Source organism: Leucopleurus acutus, assembly GCF_964270905.1.
Source record: "Leucopleurus acutus genome assembly, chromosome: 1".
Taxonomy (NCBI): domain Eukaryota; kingdom Metazoa; phylum Chordata; class Mammalia; order Artiodactyla; family Delphinidae; genus Leucopleurus; species Leucopleurus acutus.
Window position 1 is genome coordinate 126,893,458 of NC_139142.1, and position 23,294 is coordinate 126,916,751.

Below are 23,294 nucleotides of genomic sequence, written 5' to 3' on the forward strand. Positions count from 1 at the left end.
ACACTGCCGCCCTCCAGGGCATTTATTTCTTCATTAAGCCCTTTTGGCTGCTGCAGGTGGCTGCTGCTTCCTGCCCGTAGCTCTGACCACTGCCCCCTCCACGCCCCCAGTGATGTAAACATCTGGCCCATCCAGCTATCCTGCAGCCCTTGACTCCCTTTATTCTGACTAAACAGAGCATCTCAAATGTAGTTGAGATTTTCTAATTTTAATAAGTCCTCAAAGTCTTTGCATAAATTGTTTGCTTTTTTTTTTTTTAAAAGAAAGGTCCGGATTTTTGGGGTGTAATTTTATCATTTGTAAGTAAAAGACACCCTTTTGGTCCTAGTTGCTTTTGAAACTGTATTTAAGCCTCTTTGGCCCCTGGGCCAGGGTCTTTGTGGTGAGCATAAGAGATCCTGAGAGGTTACCTGTCCCCTGCACCTGTGGGAGGGAAAGTGACTCAGGAGCTCAGAGCCAAAGGGAAAAAGTCCTTCCAGGCCCGCAGCTAGCTCCTTCCCCCACATTCTCGACACTCTTCCTTCTTTGAACTTGTGGATGGTTTCAGCGATCCTGTCTTTGTAGGAAGATAGTCATCAGTCAGAAAGTTTTCTGTTCTAAACTTTCAAATGACAGGAGAAAATGACTCGACAGCAAGTTCCTATCGGCAGCTGAACAGCCTCAAATCCAGCAATTCCAGGCTTTGTGGAGGGATCAGCAGGACTTGGTCCTGCTCTCAGACCTGCACTGAAAGTCATCGTGGATGTTCACGTGTATGACCTGAGACCCAGCCTGTCTCCATCTGCAGAGCAAGATATGAGTGTGTGCCCCGTGCCGGGTTTGGTGAAGCTGGAAAGGGTGCGGTGCTCTTCCAAGAGACATTCAACAGTGACACCTATTCTGTGGCGGGAGCTCTGCAAGTTTCCTACCGTGAGGAATCTCACTTGGTCTCACAACAGTTGTCAACAACGCCCCGGGGATGGGGCATGTGATTCCAGAGATCTTCTGGGTAAACAAAATTAAACAGTTTTACAAGAAAGGCAGAAATGTTGGCAGGTAAGGAATCTGAGGCTTGGGGAGGCTGGGCATTTTCCCGTAGGTCACATGTGGAGTAAGTAGCCAGCCCAAGAGCCTAACCTGCCAGCACGGGCCAGGTGCTGTTGCAGATACAGGGTTTAAGGCCCTGTCTAGGACCTTTGTAAGCTTACAGTGTGATTACAAAAATGATTATCAAGCTAAGTGGAAATTAGATACAAATATTAAGTCCTTTGTATATTTGTGGCACACCAAATTTCTCTGCCCTTGGGCTTTGCTAGCCCTCTGTCTATAGCCAGTGCCACTGGTTTCCCCTGGTTTTCCACGTACAATTCAATAGCTAAGTGTGTTGAGCACTTACTGCTGTATATTGGGCATTGTTGTAAACCCTCGCTTGTATCTACTCACTTGATTCCTCTGACCACCCCCTGAGCAGGTGCTCGTGACAGAGGCAGAGGGAGTTACTAACCTTCCCCAGGGCACATGGCAGCCCATGGAAGAGCCAGGACTGGAGTCTGGGTCTGCGTCTGGAGTTCACACTCGGAGCTGAGGAGCTCTGCTGCCTCCCGCCACACCCACTGCCCTGGAGGACGACGGTCTTCCATTCGATCCTGTGTCAGGGCCTCCCAAGTCCTCCTGGTTCTTCGTCCTCCAGCTCTCCCCTTCGTTTGTGAGTGTCTGTGCAACCCAACAGCCTGCTGCTTGCCTCCACTCTGAGTGCTTTAATCAAAGGCACAGAGAAATCAAAGTGAACTTCTGAAGCCACAGACTGGAACTGCAAGGAGGTGCTGAGAGTTGCCAAGGTTTAGAAGGTATTGGGAATGGTCATACTGTGCTAGCTGAGACTGTGAGGGAATGGAAGCTGAATAACCAGAGGAAGCAGGGCAATAAAGAGAAGGGAAACTGAAAAGAGAAGCAGAGACACTGATAGAAAGAGTGGTTGAGTTTTAGAGCTTTCTTGTTTCCTGACAACTCTCAGTTGATCCATGAGTATCCTTTGGAATGTTTTCTTGAGTTAACTTGAGTAGATCTCCAGTCTTTTCAAGCATATAGGTATTTTGGGGGCCATATTATGAATTACTTTCGATGCTAGGGCAACACGTTTTTAATTCTCTAGGCCAGGGGTACCTAGGAACTATTTCTGAGATGGAGAATGGTGTCATTAGAAGTGTGTTAAATGAAGATTAATCTAGAAGGAGTATGTAGGAGAGATGGAGAACCGTTGGCTACTGTGATCTTTGGATCTCTCGTTTTGCCATTGATGCCGCCTTGGTGCTGTGCTAACCTGATTTATCTGGGCCTGATCTCGTGGGGTGATCTTCGGGCCACCCCACCATCTCCCTGTGTGGAAGGTGGACTTGGGCAACATCAGCAAGTCCCTGGGTTTGGGTGAGTCTCAGGGAACATTTACCTTCCCAACCCCCAGGAGACTTTGGGATGAGAACCTTCTTCTAGAATGGTATGTAACCATAATAATCTTCTTGTGTAATGCACCTTTCATATTAGTCTTACACTCAAAACTGCACTTGCACCCTGAAATCAGTAAGGTGTCCTCACTGGGACACCATTGACTGTGGTCACTAATAAAAGCCCTCACCCCAGAGTAGCTCGTTCAAGAGTAGGGGGTGGTCGGGCTGCAGTCTGGAGACCCTGGACAGCGGTGGGCTGCCTTGTGGAGGTGGCACGTGTTTCTGCCCAGCTGGGTGGGCCTGGGCTCTAGAGCCCTGCCAGTGGGCAGGGTCCGACCTTTGTGCAGGGAGGAAGAAGTTCTTCGGGGCAGAGCCAGCTTCAGGCCTGAGAGCTGTGTGCAGGTCATCTTGAAGGAAGGGGACCCCTCTGCCCAGCCAAGGCCCGGGAGTGGAAGGACTCAGCTGTGAAAGCTGGCTCCCCGCCTCCTTAACTTGGGGTGTCAGTTAGGGTGGGGTTATGTATGCCGGATGGGACCAGACGGAGGGCATTCCTTCTGGGCCCTACCCAGGGACTGCACGAAGACCAATAGGTTTTGCCCTGTGGATGGACCTTACCTGGGGGCAGTGGGAAAGATCCCTCAGCCGGGTAGCAGCTGCACTTGGGCAGGCTCCTGTGCGCTAGGGATCTTTATCTGATTTCATCTGCATCCTGCAAGGTAGGTAGTGTTACCCCCTTTCCCACGTTAGGGAACATGTACAGAGCGAGCCGTCATTTGTCTTAAGTCACCAGCTAGTCAACAGTGGGGCTGGGATGAAGTCCCCTGTCTGCTGCTCTTACAGTCAGTTTCCCCATACCTTGGCCCTTCTCCCTTGCTGCCCCTCTAGAACGGCTCCCACCGACCCCCTCAGCTGAGGACAGTTAGGCGCAAGGGCTGGGAGGTTCGTCGGCGGTCACGGGGCCTGGCCTCTGGGTCACAAGTTTGCACTTGGACTCTGAGGCCTGCCAGGAGGGACAGCAGCCAGCCCGCCTGCTCCTCTCTGCAAGCCCCCTCCCGCTGGCTGCAGGCCGCCAGCCTAGCTAACCTTGTTCCAACTGCCTCTGGCCTCTGGCCCTTCCAGGACAGGCTTGTTTCCTGGAAGGGACTGGGAGAGTAAGATAAACCAGGTCTCTAGTTAAATGCCCTCCTGCCTTTGAAAGGGCCAGGCTGGTAAGCCTTCCAGTCCAGCTCCTTGATTTGCCTGGTCCATCTCTGGGATTGGCCGCCTTGCCTTTCACCAGGTGCCAGTCGTTCCCGGCCTGTCACTGGGAGTGAGTATGGCGTTCTTTGGAGACGGGCACAGTGCTCCCTACAGAGCTAGACAAGGAAACAGGATCTGAAAAAGATGGATGCCAGGGTCCCTCCGGGGCTCCTGGCACCTCCAGAAGGAGACAGTCCGTGTCCCTGTCCACTCTCTCTGTGCAGATGTATCCTGGCGTTTAGATAACGAAGAACTAGAACTAGATAACAAACTAGAACTAGAACTAGATAACGAAGAACTACAACAGAACAGGCCTCCCCTCGACTTGCCTGCCGGCTTCTCCTGTGACCCAGGTGTTGTTCCTGATTCACACATGGCTTCCTAAACCAGCTTCATTTTCTGAAACAATTCACTCTACTACCACCTCCCCTTCATGGAAATTAAAAACAAAATTTTTTTTTGGTCTGTGTCGTTGCTGCTGGATTCTAAAATCCTTCCAGTCTAGGCCCCATGGAAAAGTTAGGTGTGCCCACTATAACCAGGTTAGTCCCCCCCTGTGATGGGCAGAGGCGTGCAGGCAGGAAGCATCGAGCTCCCCCTCCTGGTCATCACATGGTCAGCACGTCAGAGGACTGCCACTGTATGTCCAGAGCTGCTTCCCAGATGTGAAGAGGCCAGGTGTGGAGTTAGTCCCTGTGACTTTACTACCAACCTCAGCAACAAAGATATTTAGGGAGCATCAAATATGGGGAGGCCAGAAATAGGCAAGATGATGCAGCATGGCACTGGGTCTTAGAATTTCCATTTGAAAACTTCTGGTTCATTTTGTTGAGAAATTTGTGTTCCCACCACCAAGAATTAATAGTGGTTCATATTTGGTCATATCTGCTTCACATTTTTAAATAAGAGAAAGAAAAGTTTCCCCCTTTGTCTCTCCTTCCCTGCCTCATTCCCTTTTCTCCTTCCCAAAGGCAACCACTGTTCAGAGGATCCGCCAGTTTGTTGCATTAGCATCTGGGATAAATGAATGGCTGGAGGTGAGACTATAAGAGAATTGTTTTAAATACTCTACGGGAAGTCAGGACCTTAATAGCTGCACTGGGGAGGGATGAGACCCCACAAGGGGGACATAGTTGCCTAATGGTTTGAAGACTAAGCTGTTTCTAAAGGTGAACCCAGATAGAGGCAGAGCCGTGGCTTGGCTGGGTTGGGATGTCCAGGCTTGGGTGCCCTGAGCTTACCTTCCCTCCACGGTGGAGAAGAGACCTTATGCTGCCACAGAGATATTCTTTCCCCTTCCTTACCCAGCATGCTGCTGCCTTTTGTCCCTCAAACATGCTGAACAAATATTGAATAGTATTGATCTGAGGGAACACCTAGTTCTTTGCCTGTTTGGGAAGGGGCATTTTGAGTTGCCTGTGGTGCTCGCATATCTAATTCCAGGCTCACAAAGACCAGAGTCTCACTGGCTTCCTCCCTTGGAGAACAAAGAGCACAGCATCCTCCGTCGTCTCTGGGAACACCCAGCTCTGGCCTGGAATTGCCGTTGTTCCTTGGCTGCTGCCTTCATGGGCCCTTGTGCTTGCAACCTGGATGGTCGCATGGGTGAGGAGGGATGCTATGCACCTCATTCAGGGCCAGCTGGGTGCTAGTGGCCATGTTTGTTTAGCCATGTTCTATTTGGACCCTTGATGATCAAAATGTGAACATCATTTGGTAAACTTTCCTTTTTTTTTTTCTTCTTTTTGGATTTTATTTTAAAAGAGTTCAGTGACATGGATCTTATTTCATGAGATGCAGTAAGGTACAAGTCATGGAAATTTTAAAGTTTGGGTAAACTTTCCTTTTACCTTCAACATTCCAGGAGCTGGAACCCTTACACACCAGGAGTAGCTCTTTGAACGTTTGTCAATAGAGGCGTGCCTTATGGTGTTTGTTCTTCCTTACGTATACATTTCCTAGCCAGAGTTTCTAAAAATAGGATCATACCTCAGTTTGCCAAGAGGCCTCACCCATGCTCCTGCTTGGCAGGTAGAGGGATTGAAAGATGTCCCTTCTTTCTTTACATATTTATTTTTCCATATAAAATAGAGTAACTGTATTAACAAAAAATTGGAAAATAACCCCGCCAGCCTAATGCAGCCATCCTGAGCATTTTAGCACATTTCCTTCCAGTCTTTTTCCAATGCATTTTTTTATACTTTAAAAAAAATTTTTATTCTATTTATTTTTGGCTGTATTGGGTCTTCATTGCTACATGCGGGCTTTCTCTAGTTGCGGTGAGCAGGGGCTACTCTTCATTGCGATGCGTGGGCTTCTCATTGTGGTGGCTTCTCTTGTTGTGGAGCACGGGCTCTAGGCACGCAGGCTTCAGTAGTTGTGGTACGTGGGCTCAGTAGTTGTGGTTCAAGGGCTCTAGAGCACAGGCTCAGTAGTTGTGGCGCACGGGCTTAGTTGCTCCGTGGCATGTGAGATCTTCCCAGACCAGGGCTCGAACCCGTGTCCCCTGCATTAGCAGGAGGATTCTTAACCACTGCGCCACCAGGGAAGCCCCCGATGCATTTTTTGTTTTGAACATTAGGGTACGTGTATCTTCTTTTTTAAAAATATATATACATATTTATTTATTTGGTTGCAGCGGCTCTTAGTTGCAGCAGGCAGCCTCCTTAGTTGCGGCACGTGTGCTCCTTAGTTGCAGCCAGTGGGCTCCTTAGTTGCGGCAGGTGGGCTCCTTAGTTGTGGCATGTGCACTCTTAGTTGCGGCATGTGGGATCTACTTCCCTGACCAGGGATCGAACCCGGGCTCCCTGCATTGGGAGCACGAAGTTTTACCCACTAGACCACCAGGGAAGTCCCTCCTATGCTTTTGTTTAAGCATAACTATACCCACAGTATTGATGTGAGTTTATATATGCTTTGCTGTCACTTAACATTAGAATAAGCATTTTTTCTGATAATAGATAACCTTAATCTCTTTAAAAGTGCTGCATAACGACGAATTGCATGAATCGCATCAGTTAATTACCATCCCTATATTATTGGATGTCTAGGATTCTAAATTTTGCCTTCCTACAGTGAATATTTTCTATCTGTAGTTTTTTCCATATTCAAATTATTTGCTTTGGCTAGATAACCAGAACTGGAATTACTGGGGTATCAAGTGAAAAAGAAATCTTTATGTCTCTATAAATGTTGCCAAAGTGCTTTTCAGAAGGGTTTACCAATTTGCATAGACCAACAATATACAGATGTGGCCGTCCCTCCGGGTCCCCCACCCCTCATTTTTGCTAATTAACCTCTCTAAGTAATAGAATAACTTCTTTCATCAGGTTAGTCTCCTTTTGTATTGTCAATGGGTTTATTTTATAAGATGTCCTTCTGTGACTTGTTTATTCTTATCCTTTTAATTGTTATCTATTAATTGTTTTTTAAGTGGCAGATGATAAAAATGAAAACAGTATAATAGAGTAAAACTGTGAAAAATAAGTAAAAAAATAAGTAAAACAGTAAAAAATAAGTCCTCCATCCTTAACCCCAATCTCTCCACTCTCTACCCAGAGGCAAACACTCCTTCTTGTTTATTTTATTTCTTTCAAGTCAGCTTTTCAATGTTTCATCCAGAATTTATGTGTGTCCCACTGGACACATTCACAGAAAATTAAATGAAAGCAACTTGAGGGTATTTATAAAAGGCGATGAGGAGAGTGTGAGCCCTGGGAACACCCCTGCCCCAGGCTGACTCTTTCCCCCCAGTAAAGGAGACCTGCCTCTGGACTGCTCACCCAAGGGTTACATCCAGGATGTGGGACTCATGGGTCAGTGAGGTGATCCTGAGAGAAGGCTGCCCACCAAGTTGGGGGTTTTTTCAGTGACTCTAGTGTCAGATACATGAGGGAGCTTCAACATAAGAGGCCAAGGTCTGTCTGAAGAGGCCTAGGCATTCCAGAGGGAGCCAGGCACCCGAATCCCTATGCCTGCACACTCCTAGGACTTTACACGCTCAAGCCCCAGGCCACGGCTGAGTCAGCCCCAGACTACTGCATGGACTGTCCTTTCCCATTTGCCCACTGAGGCCTCACTCTCTCTTCTTCTCTATTTTGGCGATCATCTTCTGCTTCTTACACGTTTCTCTCTGAGGATCCTGATTCCTTACTCTCTGACTGCCCCCCACCCCCGGCTTTCAGGTCCTCTTTCAGGGGCATTCTCTGCCCCAGCTCGTGTCAGGCCCACTGGGTGTCTCTCCTCTAGCAAGTCCACATGGTCAAAACCGTAAATATAGGAACTTATTGGGGAGGGCAGCGAGGATGGGGACCATTGGGCAAGTGGCCCAGGAGGAGAGAAATGACAGGGTCAACACCATCTTCCTAAGATGGCAACAGGAGATTTGAACCAAAGGCTCAGGGTCTGCTGGAGGCTGCGTTCCCAATCAGGTATTAGTGGTGGCTGCTGCAGTGTAGTTTTCTCAGGGCTCCTGGGTTCTCAGGTGGGCTTCTTAAGGGGCTAAGAGGCTGATGGGATGGAAGGCTTCACAGGGCTACCTGCTGTGAGTCCCAGCATGACCACCGTGGTGGCCAGCAGGGGGCCTTGGTGGCAACTTCTGGCTATGATGTGGTAGATTAGTGGGTGCTGGGTATCCAGGGCCCTGCCCACCAGTGGTGGAGTCCCAAAGAGGACTTTGGACAACAGCAATGTTTGTCTTCCCAGCCTCGCCCAGGTCACCTGGTCAACTGGGGCTCCACAGTTACCTTTATGTCGCAATGTTTGCATCGTACTGATTTGAATTCCAGCATTTCTTGTGAGCTACTGTTTTGTGAGGGGCCAAAGTTTTTCACGTGCACCTTTCAAAGAGCGTTTGCCGGGCTTCCCTGGTGGCGCAGTGCTTGAGAGTCCACCTGCCGATGCAGGGGATACAGGCTCGTGCCCCGGTACTGGAAGATCCCACATGCCGCGGAGTGGCTAGGCCTGTGAGCCATGGCCGCTGAGCCTGCGCGTCCGGAGCCTGTGCTCCGCAATGGGAGAGGCCACAACAGTGAGAGGCCCGTGTACAGCAAAAAAAAAAAAAAAAAAAAAAGCGTTTGCTGTACACCTACTGTGCACTGGTCAACGTTAAGATAAGTAGGGCTCAGTCCCTGGACTTAAAGGAATAAAAAATGTCCACTAAGAACTAAAAAGCAGTAGGGTCTAAAGCACTAAAAAAGATATATAGATGAAGTGCGTTGGTGGTTCATGATGGGACAGGTCCTTACTGGCTGGGCTAATTAAGGAAGGCTTCATGGAGGAAATGGCATCTGAGAGGGCGTTAAAAATGGGTACAATATTTTAGGGCATTTTTTAATAAGATTTTAATCTTACAGATGGACGTGTCTTTAGTGGAAAGAACAAAGTGAACACTTGGATGCAGGCAAGATTCAGAGAATCAGTCAGTTCATTAGAATCTAGGATAAATGAAGTGGAGGAGTAATTGGAGGTGAGGCTGGAAAAGAGGTCTGGGACCATATTTTTGGAGGACTTCAAATGCCACTCCCAGAAATAGGAAAGCAGTGGATGTTTATAATCAGATTTTGGACAGAGAACAGAGGAGTTGGGTTTTATGCCTCCTTGTCCTTTCTGAGGAGGAGATGAATAATTTTTTTAAAGTGGCTGGTGAACCTTGTTCTTATAGAAGTTATGACACTTGATCATTAATAAGGAAAATTAGCTACTCCCATTGGAAAAAAATCTGTTATCCGTTTCATGCGTCTCAGGGTGTAAATCACTACTTAGTCTAAGCCAGTGCTTCTCAAACTTAAGTGTGCATCAGAATCAACTGGAGGGGGGGCTTGTTAAAACACAGACTGCTGCCCTCACTCCCAGAATTTCCGGGACAGCCAAGAATTTGTTGCTGATGCTGCTGGTCCGGGGACCACACTGAGACCCTCCCGATTAAACTTCCTACCTGACCTTTCTCAATAGATCCACTGGGTGGCAGCAGAGAGCACCACAGTCTGCCCACTGGCCAAAGCTGGAGTCCTCAGGCCGGGGCTGCTGGGGGCTGCTTCCCTGAGCCATCGATGCAGGCCTTAGCTACTGAATAGCCACACAAAACAGCCACGACACCCAACTGTCCAACACGCAAGGACGCCTTGTAGAAGGGAGTGCTTGGTGACTTGGATCTCGTTCCTTCTCCAGGGTGTCCCCACCCCAAACACTCTCCTCCAGGCCCTCAGATCTCTCTTCAGCTAGTCCCTCCCTGAGGAGTGGAGTGTATGTGATAGCGTTCAAAGTTGCTTCCACAAAGCTTCTGAGGATGAGGTGACCTAGAGCTTGGAAAGGGAGCCGTGGGGGCCAGAGTGGAGGGGCTAGGCTGTGGCCGCGGGGTCCACCTGATGTCCTCAAATCAGGGACGCGCGGCCCGCTGTGTTGGCAGAGAACAGCCCTGACCCAGACACAAGGCTGGAGGTAGCCAGGTGCTGTCCTGGGTGAGACGCGTTCCGCCGCGCCTCCGGGTGTCTAATAAGTCTGCAGGTTTTTCGGTTAATCTGTGAATCACTGAGAAAGAATCCACCCTGTTCTGGTCAGAGGTGGCAAATGGAGTGAACTGTAATCAACAAAGGGCAAAGGGTCAATTATGCCTTCTGCTAATGGCTCCTTAGTTTCCCTCTGAAGGTTTTCCTCTGGTTCTTTATAGTCTAGTCTGCTTACGATATTTATTCTTCTTTGTTTTATACTTGCTAGCTAGCTATTTTTATCCTGGTTAATATACTTACTATCAATAGTATTCCATAATGTGTTAAAGCATTATTCTAGTGTTTTTGAACATTTTTGAACATCTAATGTTTTGAACATCATGAATATCTTTTAAAATCACTATATATTTTTCTATCATGTATAGAAAATACATTTTACTTAATTCTTGTAGGCATTATTTTCTTTGGTAGTTGGCATTATTTTCTTGGAGTGATATCCCAAAACAGGAATTATTGTGTCAAATGCCTTTTTCGCATGCAAGTGGAATTTTTATTAACTTTTTCATTTATGCAAATAATTTATGCTCTTTATTTTAAAATACAGATAGGTAAGTGATAATAATATGAATATGAATGAGAAGGATGGGGGGGAGAAGGAAAGTCACCCTTGGTTTCACTATCTAGAAATAACTTAATATTTTTGTGTATATTTGCCTAGGCCTTTTCTCTATATACAGGTTTATTTTTATAAAGTGTGGAATCATACTTTTTGTACTGTTATATAACCTGCTAGAGATATCATAAATGTATACAAATCAGTAGTCTGTTGTAGGACATTTAAGTTGCTTCTTTTTTGTTTGCTGTCATAGATGATACTGCTATTAATTCATTAAACAAATATTCACTGAGCTCCCACATATGCCAGATGTTTTGCTAGAAGCTGTGTCTACAGGGGTAAAATTGTCAGCAGAAGACAGGATTGGTGGGGAAGAGACCCAGCTGAAAGGCTCCTGTCATCAGGCTGGGTTTTCTCCATTCTGTTTCCTCACATGGCTGAGAGGGACTCAGCGCTGTGACAGCAGCCACTGGCTGGGTGCGGTTCTGTCTCTTCCATCAGCGCCAGTGTTTCCTGGTTTCTCTTCCTGCCCACACACCTGCCAGGGTGGGGCCTCATGGAGTTGGCCTCCTTCCTTCCTGAAACAGCCAACCAAAGCCAGAGGGGTAGCCTGGGAGCTGGTCCCACACCTCTGATTCTGTTGTTCCTTCTATGCAGTATGTTCAATGATATTGATATCATGTTCAATGATATTCAGTGTTCAATGATATTCATTGTCACTTATTAAAGAAAAATGACACTGGCTGCTTCACTGTGGAAAAGTCTCCCATGGAGGCTGCTCCATCCTGCTAGATCCCTACCCTTTCTTGCACGCTATTTGCTGATACATATTTGGTGTATTGGGAGGGAGGCTAAGACCTTTTTTTTTTTTTGCGGTACACGGGCCTCTCACTGCTGTGGCCTCTCCCGTTGCGGAGCACAGGCTCCGGACGCGCAGGCTCAGCAGCCATGGCTCACGGGCCCAGCCGCTCCGCGGCATGTGGGATCCTCCCGGATCAGGGCACGAACCCGTGTCCCCTGCATCAGCAGGTGGACTCTCAACCACTGCGCCGCCAGGGAAGCCCAAAAGACCTTCTTAAGTTTACATTTTCATCACCCCTAAAAGAAGCCCCATACCTATTAGTAGTCACTCCTCCTCGGCCCTGGCAACCACTGATGAGCTTCCTGTTTCTGTGGATTTGCCTGTTTGGGACATTTTATATAAATGGAAGCATAGAGTATGTAGTGTTTTGTGTCTGATTCAGTTTAACATGATGTATTCAAGGTTCATCCATGTGGTAGCATGTATCAGGACTACATTCTTTTTTTATGGCTGATACTATTCCATTGTGTGAATACACCACATTTTGTTTGTACACTGATCAGTTGACTGGCATTTGAGTTGTCTCTGTTTGGCTATTATGAGTAATGCTGCTATGGACATTAGTGTATAGGTTTTGTTTGAACATATGTTTTCAGTTCTCTTGGGTGGAATTCTCTCTAGGAGTGGAATTCCTGGGTCATAACGTCTCTCTGTGTTTAACCTTTTGAGGAACTGTCAAGCTGTTTGCCAAAGAGGCTGCGTAATTTTACAATCACGCCAGCCTCGGAGGAGGGTTTCATGCGTTTTTCATTGCAGTGACCATGACAATCTCTAAAATCCAGGCAAGTGACAAGCCACCTGGCCCAGTGGCTCCCCAGCTCACAATTCCACGTGCAGGAAGTTTTCAACTTGGCTGTGATCCTCTTATCTTTCTGCAAGACAGGTTGACGTGCATCCTAGGTCTTCATGTGTCACGATTGCATATGTTCTTTAGACAGTTGTCTCTTGTGACTCATATTTTCCCTTCTGGTACCTGACTTTTGTTGGTGTTGGTAACCTATGAGGCCAGTGACTTCAGTGCAGAGGCTCTATCACACTTTAACCTAGAATTCCATTGCTTTGGACCAATAATAACACTTTCTTCATACAGTCCTTTGTAATTAACAAAGCCCTTTCCTTCAGGGCCTTGGGCTCTACTTTCAAAGGTGTTGGCCTTATTAAAGCACAGTAATCCCTGCTACGGTGTGTTAATGGCCAGCAAGATGTTGACCTTTCATCGGGGACTCACTGTGTCCTCCTGTTTGTCCAGTACAGATGAGTCCATAATGGTGAGAATAGAGTAGCTGTGGAGGCCCTTTCAAACCCGGCCCTGGAGGACTCCCCCTCTACGCCTGGGTTATAACCTTCGCATTGCTGTAGGAAGGTAGTGCCACGTTCAAGCCAAATTTTTCTAGATTTTTCCTCATACACGAAGATCCTTGATGAAAAAGCTAAGATGGGTGGCAGGATTTCAAGGAATTTTTCTTTCTGCTTATGTTATTTGAATTTTCCAAAACATTGAACATGTAATAACTGAAAATTTTAAAGAAAGCAGAAGAGGGGTGTGAGGCCCAGGGTCTGGATGCCTCTGGAGTTGACAGTTCTTCCACAAGGACAGTTCCTATTTATGAGCGCTCCTTCCTTCCTGTCCATAAGCTGGATCTCCATGGCTGAGAACATTCTCACAGCCATGGTTTCTTTAAAAGGAGAGCTTTTGCGGAAGACTTGTCAAATATTTTTTCGTTAACTATAAATTACATACAACTCTTTTCCCCCTAACAGCAGCACCAATGTACATGTTAATTCCCTCTGAAAATGGTCAGGCATGATTACTCCTCAGAAAGGCCACGTTTCTGTCTCTCTCACTCCCCAAAGTTTCTATATTCCCAAGTATTCTCAGTAGGAACTTTTCATTTTTTCAACTCACCCTGGATAAAAAAGATAGCAGATTCTATGGGTGAACCCCCTTCAAACAACTCCTATGACAGCTGTGTGTTTCCAAAGGCTGAGCAGTCTAGAATCCTAGTTCCTGAAGGCCATTTGGGTAATCTAAAGGCTGGGTGTTCCTTGTTTCAATTCAAATTTATTTTCTAGCTTGAATGCAAATACACATTTGCAATACTACCCTAACACCACTTACTAGTGCAGTCCATCTGTATGTTTCCTATCCTAGCATTGTATCACTCAGAGAGTTCTAATATTCCAACAAGCTACCAGCCTGGAGATAAAGCAATTCAAATTCCCAGGAACGGTGGGCTGCCATATTACCATTGTTCTATTTCCCTGTGGTACTTATTCATCAGAGATTATTTTATAAGATGATCTCTTATAATTTCGGAGGTCATTTCATCCAGTTCTGTTTCCAAAAAGGACTATATCTAAAATGACCCAGGATGTGGCTGTCTACCATATTCTTATATTATGAGTGTGGAAAGATGACATGTTTGACAAATAATTACTTCCAGGATCTAATTTTTATGAATTTAGGAAGTTGTACTTGATCTGACCTGAATATTTTTTTTGCTGTGTTGCATGCCATTTTCTCAGGGTGGATCTGGTAACTGAAAAGAGTAAACTCTATGCACTGAGTACATATTATGTACCAGAAACCATACATCATGCTTTACAAACATTACCTTCTTTTATTTTTAAAACAGCTCCGTGAGGTATGTATTACTGGCAGCCTTTTCCAGATGAGGAAGAAGAGGCCTAGAAGCATGAAGTAGCTCGCCCAGGTGACCCAGTGAGACTTCTGGTTAAATGTGGCAGGTTGAATGCACTAGTTTACCACTACTCCTTCCTGAAATTCTGCTAAAACATCACATTCAAGAGATTTTTTTAATGGCTGTAAAACAACCGCAATAGAAGAGGACAGTAAACAATAGCAATAAAACCTGCAGAGCTGAAACGAGATGGACATGTGTCAGTTTAACAGACCAGAGAATGGTATGTTGTAGCAGACAGTGAAAGAAGCTTGAAGTATGAAGAATCCTCTGAAAATGGTACAGATGGGGCTAACTATAGGATTTGTCGAAAATTTGCACAGATCCTCTTTCATCCTAGCAGAAGACTAGACATTGGTTCCCTGGAGCTGCTGGCTTTGGGCAGTTGCACATCTGAGGAGAGGGCACTACGCTACACTGGGGATTGAGCTATAATCTATATGCTGAATGATGAGACCACCGGCCCCTCCACCACCCTGCTCCAAGAGCACTGGCAGCCAGGTTGATACCTTCCAGGCAGGAGGCTGTAGGATTCCTTTCTGGGGAAGATGACTGGCTCAGGACATAGAACTTAAAGATGCTGAGGGTTAAGAGTCCCCACTGGAAGTGCCCCATCAAAACAACAGGAGCTTGGGAAGAGACAGGCAGTCTAGCTAGCAGAAGGAAACAACCCTTGGGCAACAACATCAAGGTCCTGTGATCAGTTGATCACCAGAGAATACATACTCAAGCACAGGAGTTTGTAATAAGGGAATATTCAGAAAACAGAAATAATCCTTGGACTTCAGAGTTTAAGAGCAGAAAGAAAAAGAGAAGATGAAGTTAAGGAAATCACCCAGAAAGTAGAACAATAACAACATACAAGAGATGGAAAATAGACATAATAAAATGATAGGATCCTTCCAGACAGTCTAACATCTGAATAATAGGAATTCCATAGAGATGGAGCAGAGATTATAGAGAGGAGAAAAGTGTCAAAGACATAATTTGAGAAATTTCCCCATATCTGAAAGACACGAATGTACAGACAGAAAAGGTCCACAGAGCAAGCACAATGCATGAATATAGATCCACATGAGGCATGTAATGGTGACATTTCAGACCACTAGGGGCAAAGAGGAGACCCTGTAATCTTCCAGTGGGGGGAAGGGGATATTAGGAATGAGAATAGTGTCGGACTTCTTAAGAAAAACAAAATATAAACTAGAAAATCTGGACTAATGCCTTCAAAATTCAGAGAGATAATTACTTCTCCATACCTAGAATTCTGTACATATCCAAAACACCAAGACAACTTCAGAAATGCCAGATCCTCAGAGGGCAGACAGCAGAAGCAAGAAGAACTACAATCCTGCAGCCTGTGGAACAAAAACCACATTCACAGAAAGGTAGACAAGATGAAAAGGCAGAGGGCTATGTACCAGATGAAGGAACAAGATAAAACCCCAGAAAAACAACTAAGCGAAGTGGAGATAGGCAACCGTCCAGACTAAGAATTCAGAATAATGATAGTGAACATGATCCAGCACCTCGGAAAAAGAATGGAGGCAAAGATCAAGAAGATGCAAGAAATATTTAACAAAGACCTAGAAGAATTAAAGAACAAACAAACAGAGGTGAACAATACAATAACTGAAATGAAAACTACACTAGAAGGAATCAATAGCAGAATAACTGAGGCAGAAGAACAGATAAGTGACCTGGAAGACAGAATGGTGGAACTCACTGTCATGGAACAGAATAAAGATAAAAGAATGAAAAGAAATGAAGACAGCCTAAGAGACCTCTGGGACAACATTGAACGCAACAACATTCACGTTATAGGGGTCCCAGAAGGAGAGAGAGAGAGAGAGGACCCAAGAAAATATTTGTAGAGATTATAATCGAAAACTTCTCTAACATGGGTAAGGAAATAGCCACCCAAGTCCAGGAAGTGCAGAGAGTCCCAGGCAGGATAAACCCAAGGAGGAACACGCTGAGACACATAGTAATCAAATTGACAAAAATTAAAGACAAAGAAAAATTATTGAAAGCAGCAAGGGAAAAACGACAAATAACATACAAGGGAACTCCCATAAGGTTAACAGCTGATTTCTCAGCAGAAACTCTACAAACCAGAAGGGAGTGGCCTGTTGTATTTAAAGTGATGAAGAACCTACAACCAAGATTACTCTACCCAGCAAGGATCTCATTCAGACTCGATGAAGAAATCAAAAGCTTTAGAACTTCTCTAAGTGGGGAACACAAGAGAAGAAAAGGACCTACAAAAACAAACCCATAACAATTAAGAAAATGGTAATAGCATACATATCGATAATTTCCTTAAACGTGAATGGATTCAATGCTCCAACCAAAAGACACAGGCTCGCTGAATGGATACAAAAACAAGACCCATATATATGCTGTCTACAAGAGACCCACTTCAGACCTAGGGACACATACAGACTGAAAGTGAGGGGATGGAAAAAGATATTCCATGCAAATGGAAATCAAAAGAAAGCTGGAGTAGCAATACTCGTATCAGATAAAATAGCCTTTAAAATAAAGAATGTTACAAGAGACAAGGAAGTACGCTACATAATGATCAAGGGATCAATCCAAGAAGAAGATATAACAGTTATATATGCACCCACCATAGGAGCACCTTAATACCTAAGGCAAATGCTAACAGCCATAAGAGGAAATCGACAGTAACACAATAATGGGGACTTTAACACCTCACTTATGCCTATGGACAGATCATCCAAACAGAAAATTAATAAGGAAACACAAGCTTTAAATAACACAAAAGACCAGATAGATTTAATTGATGTTCATAGGACATTCCATCCAAAAAGAGCAGATTACACTTTCTTCTTAAGTGTGCACGGAACATTCTCCAGGATAGATCACATCTCGGGTCACAAATCAAGCCTCAGTAAATTTAAGAAAATTGAAATCATATCAAGCATCTTTTTTGGCCACAACACTAGGAGATTAGAAATCAATTACAGGGAAAAAAACGTAAAAAACACAAACACATGGAGGCTAAACAATATGTTACTAAATAACCAAGAGATCACTGAAGAAATCAAAGAGGAAATCAAAAAATACCTAGAGACAAATTACAATGAAAACATGATCCAAAACCTATGGGATGCAGCAAAAGCAGTTCTAAGAAGGAAGTTTATAGCAATACAAGCCTACCTCAAAAAACAAGAAAAATCTCAAACAATCTAAAAAAAAAAAAAGCCAAATCTTGAAAAATTTAATTCCTTTTTACCCTTGGTGTTTCCAAAATTGGAAGATTATCCTAGGAAGAGGAAGACTTAAAGTAAGCTGGTGATCCATCCCAGGAAACATACCTGGAGAATTGCCCAGGACAAAGGTAAGAGGAGACCCAGAGTGGCGCTGTGGGACTGGCCTGGAGAACCACCAGTCCAGGCAAGTGCAGGAGTATGGAGGGCTCTTCCAGGAAGTCGGGTGGGAGCTGTCTCCAGAAAAAGATGCCATTGGTACAGGACCAAATGAATTTTATCATACTGAGAGACTGCTACTTTTGAAGGAAAGTTAGTGATGAGTTAGTAATAAGTATATGAAAAGTTAAACGAAGAAAAGTGACAATTGTTAACTCCAGGAAAAACACAAAGTTGTCTAAGAAAGAAGGTATTACTATATATAGTGCACTTTGTGGTCTAATAATCACATGGCCATAGGGTGTAAGCACTGAATATTGATTTAACCAAAATTATAATATGGCTCTATTTGGAGAATGGAGGAGGGGAAGTGGGTAGGGAGATTTAAGAGACCAAAACCTCTTTCCATTTGGAAAACCAATAGATAAGATCTAAAATTTAAACAGAATCTAGATATAGCCATGTAAGTGTCGTGTTTGAATATACAGAGATAAATATCAGAGTAAGTAGCTAAAAGCAGTTGTGTCTAGAGAGTGCGAATCAGGGTGTAGAAGATGGAGCAGGAGAATGCTCATTTTTGTTAAAAAGCTTGTAGAACCACTGGACTTTCAAAACCATGGATATGTATAACTTTAAATTCTTTTTAATGAAGTCAACAGCAAGTAGTTGCAGAATCACTATCTGAACCCGATTCTGTCTGAAGCCAATCCCAATTTTTCCTCTCAAGATAAATTCTTTGTACTTATTTGCCTCTGGACTTTGATTTTCTTTAGAGTTTGTTTGTACAATTGATCCAATAATCTACAAAACCCAGGAGCATATGGGCTGGGGTAATCCCACGGGGATTACCGTAAGTGACAAGGAGAACTTGTTTTGGGGTAGGAGGGATGTCTCACAGAGCCAGAGGGCAGGGAACTTGAAGCGGGGACTGGTGCACCACAGGGAACCCTGAAAGTTCTTTCTCTCCTTTGCTTCTATATGCTCCCCTGTCTGTGTCTGCTTTGTTTATCTGATTCCCAGTTCACAGGCGAGGAAATAGCCCCTCATAGCCCCTCAGTCTGCACCTGAGGGGAGCGCTTGGGAGGGGATGAGATAAACCCAATTTGAATGCCAAGTTCTGGAAAGTCAGAAGGGAGGCCCCAGTGGGAAATACATGCTCTTTTAGGAGCTTGAAAGGGGTCATCTAATGAATGGCGTTTAGGGCCCTGGACCCTGTCTGCCCCAAGCGGCCTGCTGGTCCTGGGATGTCCCTGCAGATCCCAGGCGTCAGCAGGCAGCCATGCCCTGCATGGGCGGCTGGACTGGGGGAGCTGTAGGGATGTCTGCAGAGAAGTCATTTACTTGTGTTGGAACAAACACAGGGCTTAAGCAGCAGAAATGGCACTGACTTGGGGTTTGAGGAAGGCATCCCAATTCCAGCTCCTTCTTTGATTAGCTGTATAGCCACTAGCCCCAATGGGCTATTGAGAGCTTGAAGTGTAGCTAGTCTGAGAGCTTGAAATATGCTCTGAGTGTAAAATGCACACTGGATTTTGAAGACTTAGTATCCCCATAATACAAAATATTCTCATTACTATTTTATTCTTATTAATGGTAATGTTAATATTAATGTTGAAATGGATAATATTTGGGGTATCTTGGCTTCAATAAAATATATTATTAAAATGAATTTCACCTTCCTTTTACTTTTTAAAAATGTGACTTAGAAAAATTAAAAATTACTAAGATGGCTCACGTTATATTTCTATTGGACATCACCAATCTAGACTCTAGACCTAACACATTGCCTTTACTGAAAAGAACAAAATCACTCAGGCTTGGCATCACTCTGGAAAGCTGGGGAGAGGTGTTTGTGCAATCCTGATGCCTTAGCTTCCATTTAGTGTTAAACAGCACCTTGTTTTTCAGGGTCCCAAACCCTGGTCAAATCCACAGCTGTCCCCTCTCTACTCTGCCTGTGACAAACCAGCCCTAACCACAGGAGACAAGGTGAGGACAGTGTTCGTGACAGAAGACTCATGTACCCTTAGGGGCCTGCAGAAGTTCTCAGGGGACCTGAAGGCCATTCCACTACTCTGGAAAGCCTGACGGAAAGCAATTCTACAGCTTCCCGAGTACTGATGCCTTGGCCAAGGAGATCAGTGTTTCTTGGCTCGAGGCTTCTAGCAACCCAGCCAGGCAAGGTTGATGGTCTCAACTATCAGAAGCTCCACCTGGCAATTAATTGTAAGTCTCTCTGACTTATGAAAATGCTGAAAAGTTAATTATTCATTAAGATGTAATGGGATAGACGAAGTTTTTCCAAATGTGCTATTCTTAGAGAATGATACCCCTGGTGCCCCTGGTGATGGAAAGTTTAGAAAGCTCTGACAGAAGTCATTGTGTCCTTCAGGGTCCTGGTTCTTGCATGTGTTGTTTCCACATTTGGTTGGTAAGTGATGGAATTTCCCTTAACTTTCCTGCAGGGATATGTCCTTGGCACGTACATCCCTCTGAAATTCATAGAATTTTGAGATTTGGGCGACTTCAGTTATTTCTCCATCTGGGATGATGAGCAACCTATCATCACTGTCAAAGCCCCACGACCAACCCCCATGATCAGCCCTCCTTTCACCTCACCTTGGAATGTACCAAGCTTTAAATTATCTCATCACCAAGAACTAAGAGTGGTGACCACAAATTCCACAAATTCCTGCAGCTCTGCACGCCACTGGCATACCCACAGAACCAGTTCTCCATGCTCCTTGGGACCACGGGCACCTGGGCCCTCCCAGTGCGCTACCATCCCACTCTCCTCGACCTCCACCCTTGGGGAAGGCGGCATTGATCAGGAATTCAGTGCGTGTGCTCAGGGGCAGGCTGCCCGGGCTGTGTCTCCACACCTTCCTTACAGCTTGTGAAACTGGGGGTAAGTTATTTCATCTTTCCGGAACTCATTTCCTTATCTATAAGCTAGGGTTTATGAGAGCACCTACCTCACTGGGAAGGATGTGATATTTAATTATGTATGTGCATCTAAGTACATGTACATGTGATGAGATAATGTGGGTAAAGCTCTCTGTAGTGCTTGGTTCATGGTTGCTCTCAGCAACTGTTAGCTCTGCTTAGTTGTTATCGGCTCTGTCTTTTCACCTGCTTTCACCCCCGGCCACCTGGGCTGCTCAGAGAAAGCTTGAGAATCAGACTGCTTGTCTCTGCTACAGAGTCACCATACTCCCCCACTGGGCCTCCCCATGGCCTGGCCATTGGTGTGTGTGTGTGTAAAAGTTTTATCCACAAATATGTGTGTCAGTGTGTCCCTTTTGGTAACAGCTTTATTGAGATATGACTCGCGTGCCATATAATTTACCCCTTTGAAGTGTGCAATTCGATGATTTTTAGTATTGCTGCACACAAGCTTTCTCTGGTTGCGGCGAGCGGGGGTACTCTTCATTGCGGTGCACGGGCTTCTCACTGCAGTGGCGTCTCTTGCTGCGGAGCATGGGCTCTAGGTGCGCGGGCTTCCGTAGTTGTGGCTCGCGGGCTCTAGAGCGCAGGCTCAGTAGTTGTGGCGCACGGGCTTAGCTGCTCCATGGCATGTGGGATCTTCCCGGACCAGGGCTCGAACCCGTGTCCCCTGCATTGGCAGGTGGATTCTTAACCACTGTGCCACAAGGGAAGTCCCCACCTGACTTTTATAACTGGAAGGTTTGTACCTTTTGACCCTCTTCACCCATTTTGCCCACCCCCTCAACCTTTTCCTCTGGCAACCACCCATCTGTTCTCTGTATCTATGAGCTTGGTTTTTGTTTTATTAGATTTCACATATGAGCAAGATAATTTGTCCTTCTCTAACTTATTTCACTTAACATAATGCCCTCAAGGTCCATCCATGTTTTGCAAATGGCAAGATTTTATTCTTGTGGTTGAATAATATTCCGTTGTGTGTGTGTGTGTGCATGTGTGTGTGTGTGTGTATATATACACACACACACACACATATATATATTTATGTCACATCTTCTTTAGTCATCGGATGATAGACACTTAGGTTGTTTTCCATGTCTTGGCTATTGTAAATAATACTGCTATGAACATGGGGGTGCATTTATCTTTTCTTTCTTTTTTTAAAAATTTATTTATTTAATTAATTTATCTCTTCAAGTTAGTGTTTTCATTTTCTTTGGATAAATACCCAGAAGTGGTATTGCTGGATCATATGGTAGTTCTTTTTAATTTCTTTTGAGGAACCTCCATACTGTTTTCCATAGTGGACACACCTTTTTTTCTCTTTAGATCTGCCTATTCTGAACATTTCATGTAAACGGGACCATACGATATGTGGTCCTTTGAGAAGAGGTTTTTTAAATCAGCATAATATTTCCAAGATTCATCCATGTTGTAGCATCTGTTAGCACTGCATTTCTTTTTATGGCCAAATAGTATTCCATTGCATGACTGTACCACATTGGGTTTATTCATTTATCAGTTGGTGGCCGTTTGAGTTGTTTCACTTTTTGGCTACTGTGAATAACGAGCGTTTGTGCATACATCTGTGAATGGCTACAGTTTTCATTTCCCTTGTGTATATACCTAGGAGTGGAATTGCTTGGTCTTATGTTAGGTCTCTGTTTAACTTTCTGAGGAGCTGCCAAACTGTTTTCTGAACTGGTTGCACCATTTTACATTCCTATCAGCAGTGTAGGAGTGTCCCAATTTCTCCATATCCTTGCCAACACTTGTTATTATCTGTCTGTTTGATTATAGCCGTCCTCGTATATGTGAAGTGGTATCTTATTATGGTTTTTATTTGCATTTCCTTGATGGCTAATGATGTTAAGTAGCCTGGCAATCATTTTAACCAATGTTTGCTTATTATCTCTTAGATTGTCATTGTGGGTGTTCCAATCACTTCCCAAACTTCACAAGGTCCTAATTCCTCTCATCTCTAGAGATTCCATCTCTTCTGCTATTCTCGAACATCTTCATGCACTGATTCATTCTCCAACAAATAGTTACAGTAAGTCCCCTACCTACGAATGAGTTCCATTTCGAGAGTGTGTTCGTAAGTCCACTCTGTTCTTAAGTCCAACAAAGTTAGCCTAGGTACCCAACTAACACAATCAGCTATATAGCACTGTACTGTAATAGGTTTATAATACTTTTCACACACATAATACATAAAAAACAAACAAAAATAAAGAAAACATTTTTAGTCTTATAGTACAATATCACTCCTGACATTGATGGTACAGGTTCTAGTTCCCTGCTGGATTCAATTCTGTCTACCCTCTTGCTTCTGGACATCCTGGGCTTGAGATACAGATACTGTATTACTGTACTCTATACAGTACTGTAAAGTACACAAAAGCACAACCTCTTGTAGAGGATGCATGCATGTGACAATGTACTCCAGGCCCGTGAACTAACTTACGTGATTGGACATGTGAACGCGTGTTCACGTCTTTGAAAGTTCGCAACTTGAAGGTTCATATGTAGGGGACTTACTGTATTGAGCTTCTTTTATGTGGCACATACTGATGGCTGGGGATATACAACTGAGGGGCCACTTACAGTCTGATGGCAACATGTCATCATGGAACTCCTCTGCTTAAAATGCTTCGGTGACACT